Below are 16,003 nucleotides of genomic sequence, written 5' to 3'. Positions count from 1 at the left end.
GAGTACAAGTGGGGGAGAAGAGAGAGAGAGAGAGAGAGAGAGAGAGAGAGAGAGAGAGAGAGAATCCTGAGCAGGATCCAGGCTCTGAGCTGTCAGCACAGAGACCACGGGACTCGAACTCACGAACTGCAAGATCATGACCTGAGCCAAAGTCAGATGTTCAACCGATGAGCCACCTAGGGGCCCCAAAACAGACCTAATTTTAAATAATGGATGGCTCTTGGGAAATTGAGCACTTTAGGCTCAAAGTATTAAACTCCATCACATTAAACATGTGGCTTACATTAAGCAAAACATGTGGCATAAACAGAAATAAAACTGTACTACTGTGTATATTCATGTATATGGCTGTGTTTATATTGCCACTTACACTCAAAGTCTAAGGAACACACAGGGTCAGCAGTAGCTGGGTCTGGGTAATCTGCTAAATACATATACTTATTTCTGGATAAGTACTACTCAAAACATATATCTGAACTCCATACCCCAGCCACCATGACCTAGCCATAAAACTTAATTGTTCATTTGCTGGCCCTACGTATAAAAGCATACAAATGATCTACAAACAACAAATAAGTTAGAAGTTAAGCTCAGTTTAGTATTAAGAAAATATTAGGGACTTCCCTAAATCACCTGTTAGAAAAAAGGAAACTATTCATTACTAGCAACTAGAGAGAAATTGGACACAGATATCAGTTTGCACAGACATACCTCCCTAGCATTTAGTGCTATTTATACACAGTACTTTTTTCACACAATTCTATAAATGCCTGCACTGTTTCTCTTGAATACTTCTATTTTGTAGGAGGAGAAGAGGTTCTACGGCCTTAAGTGCTGGTGGTGAAACTGAGCCTTAACTGAAATTACTACATCAACCAAGTTTATCAGCAGATGTGTACTTTTCTATAATTTTCCAGGGCTAAAAGTCTCATTTCTTAAAAACTTTCTCTGCTGAAAGGGGCCAAAGGGGTGGTTAGGTCAGTGAGACTTGTAACCGTGGAACTGTCCAGATACGAAGAGAATTTGCTTGTTGACTGCTAAGCAAGGAGAGTGGTCACTGATACCTTGGTCTCTTTCTGGTCCATGTAAAAATACTTTGCAAACGTTTTTTGAGTTCTGGTGGAGTGTCTCGATCTTACTTAACACACTTCCCATCTACCCAGAGCTGCATCATGTTTCTGAAAGCATGAACGCAAAAGGTCAAGTTCTTACCTGGCAAGGGGGAAAGACTCTGGTTCTGTGCCTCAATCAACAAGTATGCATATTTACAAGCTGCTTGTAACATCCCTTCTTTCAACATGGGCTCCTGGGTGCAGGAAGTGAATTCTGTGCTTTTATTCTTATCCCTCCCAAGGAGCAAAGTCATTAGACTTCCCCCTTCTGCCACAAAAGTCCCTTGTGCAAATGAGTCAACAAGCTATTTATGTATCAAAGTACTTTTAAATTGCAGGCCAATATAACAACATATGGTTTGGATGCTGATTTTTTTTTTTTTTTAACTACCGTGTTTCTGAACATTACCTCTGACTAAAGCAGTAGCCTCCTAGCCAGGATCCCTGACTAGAATTTCTAGGGTGAGCTTTATCCTGACTGGCTACCACCAGTCACTGTCTGTAACTCGGCCCCGATCAAGTCATTCTTCTGCTAACAATTACAGTGGCCCCACACCTCACTGGGAAAGAACACAGTGAACCAGTGTGTCTAATGAGTTTAGCAATGCTGCTATTGTTTGATTGTTCTGATAATAGTGATTATAAACCCTTGATGGGTTCCAATGTCTTTAGTGTAAAAGCCAGACTCTAGTGAGGTAATACACCTTTTCCCAACTCACCTCTAAGCCCTCCTCTGCCACCTGCCAGCTCTGGGTCCCTGGACAAGTGACCCAGTATCTAGGCTTTGGGGTCATCTTTGAAGAGGGCGGTGGGGGAGGTGAATAATACATCTACTTCCTGAGGTGGCTGTACAGAATAAATATGGTAACATGTGAGAAACGTAGTGAGAATTACTACAGTAATTCACTACCCATTCTCTTCCCACTTTCATACCTATCTGCCTTTGTCATTCCTCTGTCTACAGTGTTCTCTTAATCTCAAACGTGCCCCCTTCCTTTCTGCAGTCTCTGTCCAGTCTTTCCCCAACCCTCCACCTCTCAATGAAGGCAGAAGTATTATCTTTATTACATGTTATTAATGTCTCTCCTTCTGCCTTAGCATAGAGACCATGCAAATAAAAAGACCATTTTATTTGGTAACACCAGCACTGAGCACAGTGTCTGGCCCAGGAGAAGCCCAACGAATGTTCATGCGATGTTAAATGGGATCTGTATAAAACAACTATTCCCAATCCAGCTACTTACTCCTAAAACCTCCCATTATTATTGATGACTTTTAAGGGGGACTATAACTCTAACTATCCCAACCTTCCTTTTCGAAGTCTGGAGCTATGTTCCATTTCTTAGGTTTAATTAATGAAAAACAATTACTCTAATTTGCAGGCCCCAGTGCCCAAAGGCACTAGGAAGAAAGGTACAGTAACTCTAGATAAGCAACTCTGAATATAAACAGGCTTGAGGCTACCCAACATAATTCATTTCCTTTTTAATGATCCATTTTATTTTAAAACTTGAAAAACACATTGATCTATGGCTTATAAAACTTTTTTGGGGGGAAAAGCTGCACCTTCCATGACTAACTACCATTATCTTTTGGCATACTGAAGTAATAAATTGATCTGTCACTTGATTATTACTGTTCTCAAGTTGGTATGGCTATGTTCATTACTCCAGAATGAAAAATTAATGGCTTGAGATCTGTGTATCCTGGGGAGAAAGGCCTAGACCTCAGCCTCTGCTGGCACCAGCCATCCATTACAGCTTGACAAATTTACAGATGCGTGAGAGGCAGGCTGGCAGACCACTGCGAAGCATGGTCCAGCAGAGACCACGGGACTCATTCATTAGTGAGGTCTATAAAACACTGAGAGCTGCTTTCTGGGTTGGTAATTGGGCTCCTTGAGCTCTTCCTCACATGGCCCACAACGTCATGTTGAGTCTTGACTTATAATCCATATACAAGTTTCTTGTGCATTGCACATTCCACGGCAGGAGTTTGCGCATTTTGGAGGCTTAGGTCTACACGGGTGTTTCCGTGATGCCTTCTGCAGGAACTGCCAGTTCTACAGGCTTCCTCTACAGGCTGCAGCAAAAACAGTTCCACATGCAATTTTAACCTGGGTGAGACCCAGTTCCTTCTGGGACCATTGCATTTGCTGTATTAGTCGAAAAGCAGTGCATCTCTCGAAGAACATGCTTTCAGGGGAGTTGTTGGGGGGGGGCGCTCGTACCCCATGTTCCCAGCCATTCTCTCATGAATTGCAATTAATGAGGCAAGAGTCTGCTTCAAGGAAAATGGCCTTGGCAGAGGGACCTCTTCCCACCTTTGTCTAAGGGGAAATGGGTGGGGACTCTGGATGGGTCTGATGCCCTTTGAGATGCAGAAGGAGGTAAATAATTTCCACAAGAGGACAGCGGTGGGGGAGTGTTATGAGAGGAGGAGACAGAAGTCAATCCCTTTGGGGCTTGTAAGGCAGTGTCCCCCATGCTGTCACAGGGGTCGCATATGTTTTCCTGTTGTTTAAATGAGAGCCATGACTCCAGAAGGGCCAAGCAATGCTTTAAGTCACAGACTGGTCCTGACGTACTCCAAGAAAGCATAAGCCCAGTGCTGCATTTGCAAATGGCTTCCATCTCGAGGCCTGGCAAGCTGGGTCAATGAGTGTCAAGTCTACGTCCTGGCTCTGCTGGACACAGTGTGGTCACAGGTCATCATGATGTGCCATGGACAGGATGGGTAGTGTAACAGAGCATGTAACACCTACCCACCATGCTCTGGTTCAGGTTCAGTGTTAAATAACGATGACAACATACACATATAGTATGTTTCGGAGTTTCTGAGGAGCTCTGCAACCATTCTTTAGGTTTATTCAACCTTCCTCGTATCTCAAGAACATAGTAGATCTCAAACTTTCTGACAATGTCCCGTGGTAGGGAACACATTGTCCTATGTAGCATTTCACTCGTACGTGCACACATATACACATAACCAGAAAGACACACAAACACAAAAGCAGAAACAAAAATTTTTGGAATAGTAAGGGTGATGAATGTTGATATTTTCTGTTCTGTTTTTATTTTTATCTACTATTAAAAAAAAAAAAAGGCCATTTCACATCCCCCTAATGGGCCATGACTTACAATTTGAGAAGTGCTACTCCAGGGGTTCGGAAGACAAATATTACCTCCAGTTTACAAAGATGGGGAAAAAAGGCTAAAGGAGACAGCACAGTGGTTGGAATCAGAAAGATACTCCCGGCTGGATGACAGCAGGCCAGACACATGGCATCTCTAAGCCTATTTTTTCACCTGTAAAACAGGAGAAGTAATAGCTACCTCTTTAAGTTTTAATGCTAAGTAAAATTAGGTGAATAAATCGCTTGGCCTGAAGTAACGGCTTAATAAATGACAGGTGCTACTGTTTATGGTGGTGGTCAAGGTAGTGGTGATGACAGAAGTAGCAGCAACTGTCAATTTAAAGCCACAGTGGGGGCGTCTGGGAGGCTCAGTCAGTTAAGCATATATCCGACTCCATCTCAGGTGATCTCACAGTTGCTGGGTTTGAGCTGACAGCTCAGAGCCTGGAACCTGCTTCGGGTTCTGTCTCTCTCTCTCACTCTCTGCCCCTCTCCCGCTTGTGCACTGTCTCTCTCAAAAAATAAACAAACATTAAAAAATTATTTTTAAAAAGGCACCCTGGGGGCACCTGGGTGGCTCAGGTGGTTAAGCATCTGACTTCAGCTCAGGTCATGATTTCACAGATCATGGGTTTGAGCCCCGCATCGGGCTCTCGGCTGACAGCTCAGAGCCTGCAGCCTGCTTCAGATTCTGTGTCTGCCTCTCTCTCTGTCCCTCCCCTGCTTGGGCTCTATCTCTCTAACATAAATAAACATTAAAAAAAAAAAAAGCCACATTGTTTGGTGTTATAACTTGGTATCCTGTGCAGGAACATCTAGCAGCCTGCTTCTGCCTTGGGCACAGAGCACTCGCTCCTCCACTTCTATTTGCGGGGCTTCTGTTACACTACCTATTTGTATTTCTCTTCTTGCTATTGTTTTTCTTTCTTCTTTTCTAAAAATTATGAAATACTTCAAATCTATAGAAAAGTCCAAAACAGGGGCACCTGGGTGGCTTAGTTGGTTAAGCGTCCGACTTTCGCTTAGGTCATGATCTCGCGGTTCGTGGGTTTGAGCCCCGCGTCGGGCTCTGTGCTGACTGCCGGCTCAGAGCCTGGAGCCTGTTTCAGTCTGTGACTCCCTCTCTCTCTGACCCTCCCCTGCTGACACTGTCTCTCTCTCTCTCCTAGAAATAAATAAAAAAAAACATTAAAAAAAAAAGAAAAGTCCAAAACATAAAATGACATATTCCATCACTTTCCTCCAAGTACCTCTGGCACGACAGACTGGGAGCCTCACAGCCAATAGTAAACCCAGCAAACCCACCCTGCCTTCAGGAGCGCACTCTGCCCCCGGCCTTCCCAGCAAATCCTCCCCATCCAAAGCGCGCCTCCCTGCAAAGCTTGGCTCCAGACATTCCCTTGCACGGAAGTCACCCAGAGCTCACTCCTCTAAATGGTTATGTTCATGGTAATTCCATGGGCCATTTCTAAAGAGCGTCTCCAGACTGGGGACTGGATCCGTGTCCCCTGGGGTGGACAGTAGCAGGCAGGCCCCAGGTTACCAATTCTGAAAGCGGCTCAGCGGGTAGGCACCTAAGCTGCAGTCATTATCACTTTTCTCTGCTACCATCCAGGGGCAGAGAAGTTCAAAGATGGGGGGGTGGTAAGCAGGATGAGGTGGACATGAAGCTCTTGTAACTGTAGTCTTGTTGTGGTTGACAGCGCAAGTTTAATTTTCAGGGTTGTTAATGTGGCTCCTTTCAACAATTTCAAATTTATTTTATCCTTAGTATATAATGGGGGGGGGGTAAGGGGAACTGCCACCTCCAGTGGCTACATGTTCTCTACTGACTCAGTGTGTGTGTGTGTGTGTGTGTGTGTGTGTGTGTGTGTGTGTGTGTTGCCCAGATCTCACCAGGACTTGGTAAGGCTGGACCTGTCTGGATGGTGCCGGGGAGGCTTGTGCCAAGGAAACCCATTAAAGCCATAAATATAACTTTGCTGGGCTGTCCCACTGGCTGGCACCAGAAGGAGAGTTTAAAATAAATTGTTCTGTGTACTGACTGGGGTCATGTTCACCAGCCATACTCAACCTCTTTCTGGGAATGGTCGTCCAGTGAGAAGTCACATTTCAAGCTTTGAATAACTGAATGTTTATGGTGGATAACTGTACATGGTGTGATCTTCAAGAGGACCCTCTGAGGCATGTAGATGAGGCTCTTACTACCGTTTTACAGAAAGTGAAAATGAGGCACTGAGAATTAAGTAATTTGCCTGAGGCCACAAGGTCAACCAAAGGCAGAGCCAGGAGAGGACACCTGTACTCTTTAACCTATTTTAGTATATGTGCTGCCAAAGCGAGCACCCATGCTCTTGATCCTAGCACTTTGCTGTTCCCATACCATTGGGGTCAGTTCAGCCTAGGCTAAAAGAGACAAAATCATTCCTCAGAAAACCCAACCAAAAATGAATACACAGAGTAGTTAAGTGCTTGAACCTGTGGGGAATGAAGGAGTGGATACAACAGAAAAATAAACAGTGCTCTTTCATTCACCACCCAAATCACTAACTTAGAGGAAGGGGAAAAACTGAGAAATCAGAAGAAAAAGGTTTATGCCTTCTCAGAGCGATACTCAACTAACCACTGTTTCTTCTCCCTTCTTGCAGTGAAATTAGCTGCAGGCTTGACATGATCATGGAGGTGAGGAAAGATTCCCTCAAGTCTGAGGGCATTCTGTGTGTAGTTGGCTGGCCACGTCCAAGAGCCGCTTCCTACTGATGAAAGAATAAACTCTTTAAGACTGAGAAAACTGAAAGAAATTGCAAAGAAATATTGAAAGAAAGAAGTTGAAAGAAAAACAGGAGGAGAGGTTAAAAGGATAGTTTCTCAATGCCACCCCCACCCCCTACAAAAAGACAATTATAGCCGTACGTACAACCATCCAGGCTACAGTGTTTTCATCCAGGGATCTCAAAGCTCTGTGACTAACTACCAATGTCTTCTCTGTTTTTGGTGACATTCATAGATTGTATTTCAGATGGGTGAACGTCACCACTAAGGTGTTGAGTACTGCCCAATTTTAGGTATGTCAATGATAATACACTCAGTGTGTTTCCACTCTGATCTCCTCCAATGCAACATCACTGTTTAAAAACAGCCAAGGGCTTCTGACTAATTTTAAGTTCAAGATGAAAATACTTAGAATGGCCTACACAATCTGGCATGGTCCAGCTCACCTCTTCCAGGCCCTTCATTAGGCTGATCCCTTTACCAGGGCAGCTCTGCAGCCCCTCTCGATCTGGCCTTTTCCTACTTACCACTCGCACTTCCTCAGAGAGGTCTTTCTGGACACTCTGTACTAGGCCAGCTATCTTGTTACAATGCTATTTCCTCAGTTCTCTTTCCTGGCACTTACTGAATTATGTCACCATTCATGGAATTGTCATTGTCTCCCCCACTTATTCCAAGAGAATGGAGATGGTACTAATCTCCCTCAATGCCACGTCCTCAGGGCCTAGGACAGAGCTTGTTCCTATCAGGCATTAAGGGGGAAAGAAAGGGACATGTGCATGCTGTGGGAGGCTGGCTTAAACCTCCGTGTAAGCTATTAGTGTCTTTAGAGTCTTTGCCAAGCAGGGGATAATTGTTGGGGGAGAAGCCAGAGCAGCTCACCCTGACACTGAAGGCACATAACAAACCTTGGCCACATTGCTAATCTCAAGGTACGATGGCCATAAAATATTCACAGGGTATGATTATCATTATTACATGCATTACCTAATATGCATTATACAATATACCATAGGCTTACAATATTACACCAACCTCCTTCTAATACTCTTATTAAATATGTCTTATTAAAGACATACCATCCATGTCTTTTTCTTTTCTCATCCCTTTCTGAAAACCTCTTATACTTGCTGCCTATGTTAGATTATATTAAAACTGTCATCAATAATAAGAGCAACTCAGCAGTTACCCTGAGTCAGGAATTAAGTATTCCATTGATGATCTCATTTGATCTTTACAATAACTCTACAAGCTAACTTCTACTACTATCCTGCATGAAGTTAATACTCAGAAAACTACTGTGTCCCGGGTAATGTATCAAATAAGCAGGAGAGATGCAATTTGAAACCAGGCAACCTACAGTTTGATTCCAGAGCTACTGCTCTTAAGTGCTCTGGTACAATGGTGTGTGTGTGTGTGTGTGTGTGTGTGTGTGTGTGTGTGTGTGTACGCGCGCTGTATGTGCAGACACCTGTGAGATAGATTATACACAGTATATAGGCTGCCATTTTGTTCCACATGCCTCTCTTCTCTTCTAAAAAGCTTAACCTTACAGAGATCACGGGTAAAAGAAGAACCTGATTATTTTTAAAAGGATGTTTTTGAAAGCAAACAAGAATATTAGGTTCAAGTCTGCCCATCAACAGCATTAAACTCTCTTTTTTCCAATGGAAGAAAACTAATCTGGGTCATGGGAATTACTGGCCCCCTCCAGAATAGGCTGGCTTTCATTAAGAATAAGAACTGTACTTGCGCTAAGCTGCCTCATTTTCTGAAATTAGTCACAGTCGTTAAAAGACTAACAGCAGGCCAACCTGAGTTCCATGTGCCCTACACTCTTTCAGCGACTTGGTAATTGAATCGTCTTATGCACAAAGAAGGCACATGCCTTGAATCCAGGGGTTAACTGATGAGTTTTCCCCTCTCTGGTCATGGCCTGTAGCTGTATTCTAGGACATAGTCAATGGGCCTGCATGGAGAAAAACAGTACTCACATACAAAAAAAAAAACCTAAGAAGAAGCTGGCCCACAAAACCCTTCTTCCTGGAAAATTACTGAACTATTTCAAATTATAGAACAATTTGAAATATTCTTCAGTCCAATGGAATTATCATTTTCAAAGCGTTTTACAGTTTCTAAAATCCTTTCACATTCATAATCACTGATTTATTTATTTTGAAGCGTATGTTCTCCCATCTAGGGAGAGATGCCACAGCATAAAGGGAGGAAATTTAACAGTTGCCTATAGGCATGCCAAGCGGATGGCACCGAGTGCTGTGAATACATCGGTTCCTACTGGTGGCAACACTTCCTTCAGTGACTCCATCTATCACCTTTAGGCCAGCAATGTCCAAAAAGGCAGGTCATGGGGAAGTAGCCTTAGGACCTTCTACCCAAGGAAGGAAGTACAAGGTGACTAAGAATAGAGGCAACAACGCATCATGTGCTTTTCAATGATTAAATATTTTTGAGGGCTATTTACATGCCAAGGATTGCTTTAAGTGCTGGGGACCAAGCAGGGCACAAAGAAGACACTCCCCTAAATCCCCTACTCTAAGAAGCTTATATTCTTTGGGGGGTAGAACCGACATTAGCTTTACGTCGGTCCTATTTCCACACAGCGGAAAGGGAGGTATGAGGGCCTAGCAGCATTTTTAGACACGGTGGTCAGGGAAGGGGTCACCGAGAAACGGGCATGTGCAAGTAGCCTGAAGGAAGCAAGAAAGCAAGCTGCGCAAATCTCACGAATCTCTGGGGAAAAGGCTATAGGGAGCAAACACTAGGTGCCGAGGCCTCGGGTAGGATCATGTGTGGCATGTTGGCACCGCCTAAGAAAAGCCAGTGTGCCTGCCGCTGAGTGAGCACAGAGGAAAGCACTAGGGGAAGCCAGACAGGTAATGGACCCGCGGGCAGCCAATCCTGCAGGACTGTGCAGGCCACTTTAAGAGCTTTGTCCTCCACACAATGACATGAAACACAATGAGAAAATTCTGATCAGAGAGAGAACGCAGTATTTGTTACTTCTCTCTGTAGATTCAGAAAGGTCTCAACTACTAGACTTCCATGCTCCAAGTCCACGGGATGTAAGACACAGAACTTCACAAACCAGCATAAAACCCATTCAGAGCATCCAAGGCATGTCAAAACTCAAATACAGCAGTCTTCCTATTCATTTGAGTAACTAAAACCGATCAGGTACTGTACATGTGACCGTATGTCTCTGTTAACAGGGAAGGTCTATGAAGCTGCTCTACATTTTTCCCTTAGTCACTGTGCTGACCTCCACTAGGAGCTTGCAGAAGAACAGAATGTTGAGGCCAACATGATATAAAGGCCTAGAGTCATGGCCTCTAGGTGCTAGTCACCTGCTACTTGGATATCACTCATGAACAGCACCAATACTGAACATGCCATGTAAATATTCACAAAGCACACTGAATTTAACTATCTTTACAATCTTTCATTAAAAATAAATAGTAGTCTCCTTAAGCCAAATCCATAGTACGGGTCCCATTTGACAGGTCAAAGAACAGGGACAAAAGGAGGTAAAGCAAAGGCTAAGGGTTGGCCCTTCATCATGTGGCTCAGCTCCAACCATAACATTGGCTGTGACACTAAGCACTCGGAGCTTCTCCTGTCCCATGAAATGCAAACCTCGTTTTTAGAGCAAGGACCATAATCCTTCCTGGAGGGCAAATCAAGATTTCCAAATCCACACATGGGACTATGGGAGAGTTGCAGAGTTAAGAGATTGACAGATTGTTAAAGAGGAAACAACAACAACAACAACAACAACAACACTTGGGCACAGTCATACATATGCCCTGGGTAATCTATCTCCTCTCATGGAGATATTCTAAATCAGGGAAATAACCCATCTGGTATAGTTTTGAAAAGGAGGGTACTTTCACCCCAGAAAGAAAACAGACAGAAAACTGCATTTCTTGGGGGCACCTGGGTGGCTCAGTTGGTTAAGTGTCCGACTTTGGCTCAGGTCATGATCTCATGGTTGGTGAGTTCAAGTCCTGCATCAGGGTTTGTGCTGACCGCTCAGAGCCTGGAGCCTGCTTCAGATTCTGTGTCTCCCTCTCTCTCTCTGCCCTTCCTCCACTGGTTCCTCTCTCTCTCTCTCTCTCTCAAAAATAAACATTTTTTAAAAATTTTAAAAAGAAAATTGCATTCTTTACCTTGAGTCTGAAACAAACTGCGAGGCTGAGGTTGAAAGAGGTGGCTGTATTTCAAGGGTCAATGTACCAAAATGACTAAAATTTATAAGCCTCCATGTGCTGTCAGAGAACTTTTTAATTACATGTAGATATTCAACTAAGAAAAAAATTATTTCAAGGTGTCCTGAAGAGTTCATGGCTCTTCATGTGCAGGAACTGACAACCCGTGGGAAAGTTCTGGAAGTCAATTAGTACTAACAATGAAAGAAGAAGTCCCAGATCTCTAACACCCTTGAAGAGTCATGTGAAGAGAACATCGACATTCTCTATGTTCAAATGTCTGAGGCTAAAGAACAGAATGCTTTAAAAGACAGCATCCTTTTAACAGACCATAAAAGCTACAAAAAAAAAAAAGAAGTCTGAGTGGATTACCCCTTCTTACATCTCCCTGCTCCGGAAGCTTGGTGCCAACCTCTCTTAGCTCCTTGCTGCACTCAACTGTTATGTCCAGAAATTTCTGTGTAAGCTCAAGCCTGAGTGAAAATGTACCTCATCTTACTTATTTATATGTATAAAATAATCATGTTTATATATAGTGTTACATGTTAGAGTAATAGTAAACACACAGACCCTTCTGTTATATTTGTTGCCTTGATCACAAAAATAGATTTTTCAGGGAATTATGCCAATAAAATTCTTACTTCAAGGCATGCCTGGCAAAATCTCATTTGTCCTTCTCTCATAGGTAGCACAGAACTGGAGACTCCTTGCACTCTGCTACTTTGTTAGCAAATTATAAAACAAAGTGTAGGGTCAAAGAGGAACTGGCCATCTGATGTGAGAAATCCAACCTGTTCATTAGGCAGAGAACAACCACAAGTATCTGGTCACAGAGACAGTGAATGATTTAAAGAGTAGAGGTAAGATCTGGGCTCCTGATCTGCCCATCTCTCAGGCTCTCAGAGAGTGTCATTCACAGGCCCCAACCCATTATTTTTCAACGGGGGAAGTCAAAGTGTTTAATGACAAAGTTCTGGAATGCTTTTACTTGAGCAGGCATCGGAATCTGACACCTTCACTGTTGTCACCTTGCTTTCTTGGGCTCCTCTGGACAGGTGGGTGAAGAATGCCAAGCTGACAGCAGTAGAGATGGGGATGACAATGGCAGTGCAGGTTACAGAAACACTTCAGGAACACCATGGGACACACTTCTCAGTAGAAAGGCCATCAAGAGCTGACTTTAGCAAACCAATCTGGATTGTGTACAAATCCGCAGAGATGAAAAGAACTTAATGAACATGAGATCCTCAAGTAACTCAAGGTACTCACTGTAGCCTATGTGATTTGCCCTGCTGACCTCTCCAAACTGCCATCATGCATTTCTGCCCTCACTCACAGCTCCCAATCACCTTGGCCTTTTGCATGTTCCTAGATGTATCACATCTCTTCCTCCCCAACACAGACTGAACACCTATGAGATGTCATGCCTTCTTCTAGGCACTGGGACACAGCAGTGAACCAGACAGCCAAGCTTCCTCCCTTAAATATACTGGCATTACAGTCCAGTTAGGAAGATAGAAAATACACAAAAACATAGTAAGAATGTCAGGCTGAGAAAGTGGCAAGATGAAATTAAATAGGAGAGTGTGACAAAAACTGGTGAGACAGACTCACTTAGGTAGGTGGGCGAGGCCTCCCTCTAAGGAAAGACATGTGAGCTGAGCTCTGTCACTGGGGACAGTAGAGTCTAGAAGTCTACGAATTAGGAGACTACAAGTCATACACACAAAGCATGGGCAACGAACAAGTCTGGTCTTCAACCACAGACATCAGTGATGCCTGTCCTAGACCGCTTTGAAAGTTACAATTAAGAGGGGTTCACTTCCTTTCCACAGGCATTCTGAAGTCTGTGTCAAGAGCTGTTTAGCACAATGGAAAGCATCAGGATCTTTGACACTCCTGTGTTTTCCAACACAACACTGAGAATGCCCTGTGGCTTCTGGCTGCTTCTTCCACCTTGTCCCTCTCTGTTGCCCCAACCCAGTTAGGAAGGGCTCCTCCTGAGAACATCACTAATAGATCTACTGCTCAGTCTTGCAAACAGAAGGCCACCTTCCTAAAATTTACGGCAGCAGATAACTATACCACAATCCTGATGACATGTGACAGCATTTGGTTGGGTTATGTAAAAAGCGAGGTAATCATTAAAGAGGACAGGAAATCAACAGAAGAGTAACCCTTTAAAAACATCATTTGTGTTTGGAAAACTTGAGGGGGAGAAAAGAGCAAGGTTCAAAAAGGCCAGCTACTCTGTGAAAGGTCAGAGTTCAGAGTTCACTTTAAGAATGTCAGAAAAATCACGTATACCTGCGCTCACTTGAACGAGTATTCTACATGGGCTGGTATTGAAAGATAAAAATCTGTGACTTAAAAAAGAAATAGTAAGTGGCTCCAAGAAAGTCTATCTCATAAAGTCCTGGGGCAGGTGAAAGTTCTGTAGATTCCTGACCCATGGAGGAAAGGATGTCTATAGCTGTACCTGGGTCACCACATGGGACAGCATGTGGCCATGAGTCAGGGGCATGAACCACACTGGTAAGTAAGGCACAGGCAGCATTTCTGGACACGCCAGTCTATGCAACTCCCACAAGGGCCACAGAAATGTAAGGCTCTGATATGTGGCCACATATGCTCACACAAATCCCCAGCTGGGGGGGGGTATACTCCTTCACACATGTACACACCCACACAGGTTTCCTGGTCTCTGGGACACACACAGGGGTAAACTTATCAAACAAAATGCTTCCACCTTCCTTAAGACAGAATCGGTAAATGTCACTAGACATCACTTTGAGTAGTGGCCATTTTTAAATAGCTGTCCTTCATTTTTTTTTTTCTTAGTGCTATAATTAGGGAAAAAAGCCTAAGATACAGATTGTGCTTTTTATTTTTTCGTATTACAAAGCAAAGTGTTCATTGTAGGATAATTGACAAAGACGGAAATGCACAGAGAAAATAAAAATCACCCATAATTCAACTAGTCAGATATTAAATTTCACCCAATGTTTTAAGGTATAGATATTATGTCCCATGCTTTCCTCAGGCACATGCACTTACACACACACACACACACACACACACCTATTTTAAACAACCTGGATCATACTGCATGCACAGAGCTTTATAACTGATTTTTACTGCCTTACTATGAGCTTTTCAAATATCATCCATGACCTTGTTCAACATATTTATGGTTACACAGTATTCCACTTTATGGAGAATACATTAAAGAACTGCCCTATTATTGGACATTCAGGTTGTTTTTGAGGTTTTGCTCCCAGTAACACTGCAGCAAACCTATATGAACATAAATGGTTCTGGTTCATCTTTCTTTCTCTAGAATAAATTCACAGCAATCGAATTTCTGGATGAAAGGGCATATATAATTTTAATACATATTACCAACCTGTCACCTAGGAGACCTTTATCCACTTACATTCTTACTTAGACTATCTCAGCGTGCCTGCTTCTCTGGGACTTAAGGCATTATTATTTTGAAATTTTTAATAAGTAGCAGAAGAGTATGATGCCTATCTAGTTTTAAGTTATATTTCTTTGATTATTAATGATATTGACCTTTTTAAAAAATGTTTATTGATCCCAAAACTTTATGAAGGGCCCAGACATAACAATCAGTCTCCAGCCAAGCAGACCAAAAGTTAACAGGTAAGTAATCAGACATACCCAGCAAAAACGGCCTTATTTCTACAGCTTTAAAGACAAATAGAGCTCTACATCTACTAAGATGTTTCTGTATTTATAATCCAGGTATCTTTCATGAAATTTAATGGGGATGAAAAATACTACTGAGATATCAAATCCCTGTCTATGATCTGAGCAAGGGTGAGTTTCCCTGGCTCAGTATTTCGTACAGGATTATACCAGGGTCTACTATAGAACTGCAAATAAAGACATCTGGCAGGGAAAGGATGGACCTCCCCCCCACCATGTGTATAAGCTCGGTGAAGGTACACACAGTATCTGCCTTGTTTATCAATGTATGTCCAGAGACTGGCAGGGCAGGCGCTTAATAAATTTTGTTAGAACTATTTTCAGGCTGCTGACCAAAGGACTTGAAGGGACCTGAGCTTCAAAATATGTGTCCCACTCATTTCCAACTAAACCACCCATCCCAGGGGGTGCCGTGGCACCTGGGAGGCACTTGTGGCTGCCACAGAGGCCAAGCAAGAATCGTAGCACTTCCTCAATCTACTTCACATGGATGCTCTATGGACAAAGCAAGGATGACGGTGAAAAAGGCCCTGAAAACTATCCAGTGCTGGGCACAACAGGGTGACAGTGGGAATGACGATGACAGTGAGGAGGAGGAATTTAAACAGAAGGTTGAGAGCCAGGAATGACGAAGAGAGGCAGAGAATGGTGTCAGTGAAGCAGGCTGTGGTAAGAAATTAAGCATCCGGCTCTGGTATTCCCGGGTGAGTGATGCAAGAGGCACAGTGTAACTGGGCTGCCGTGTCCTCAAAAACAACTTTAAATTGTAGACCATGGTTGTTGGGCCCTTATTTATGATTTGAGAGGTCTTTACAGATTTTTCTCTCTGCCTAGAGTGTTCCGTAGCTTCTCTGGGATGTGTGTTTGTGTGGACTTGGTTTTGCTTCTCCTTTCGGAAGGCGTTCTGACTACCAAATCTGTTTCAGAGGCAGCAGGATGTCAGGGATTAGCAGAACTAAGCACTGTTGGGCAAGATTTATTAGGCTCAGCATTCTGAGCTAGGAGGGAATGAAATCCGTGTAAGA

The 16,003-nt window shown here is 43.3% G+C and overlaps 1 protein-coding gene across 5 annotated transcripts in view; it reads right to left on the bottom strand.

The window, feature by feature from the left end:
* The window catches only part of ARHGAP26 (Rho GTPase activating protein 26), a 423,871-nt gene that overhangs the window by 105,368 nt on the left and 302,500 nt on the right, over positions 1 to 16,003 (bottom strand). The gene's annotated exons all lie outside the window — the stretch shown is intronic.

This window comes from Crocuta crocuta, unplaced genomic scaffold (genome assembly GCF_008692635.1).
Source record: "Crocuta crocuta isolate KB4526 unplaced genomic scaffold, BGI_CrCroc_1.0 scaffold64, whole genome shotgun sequence".
NCBI lineage: Eukaryota > Metazoa > Chordata > Mammalia > Carnivora > Hyaenidae > Crocuta > Crocuta crocuta.
The sequence above is the reverse complement of the archived record's forward strand: the minus strand, read 5'-3'. Positions and strand labels throughout refer to the sequence as shown.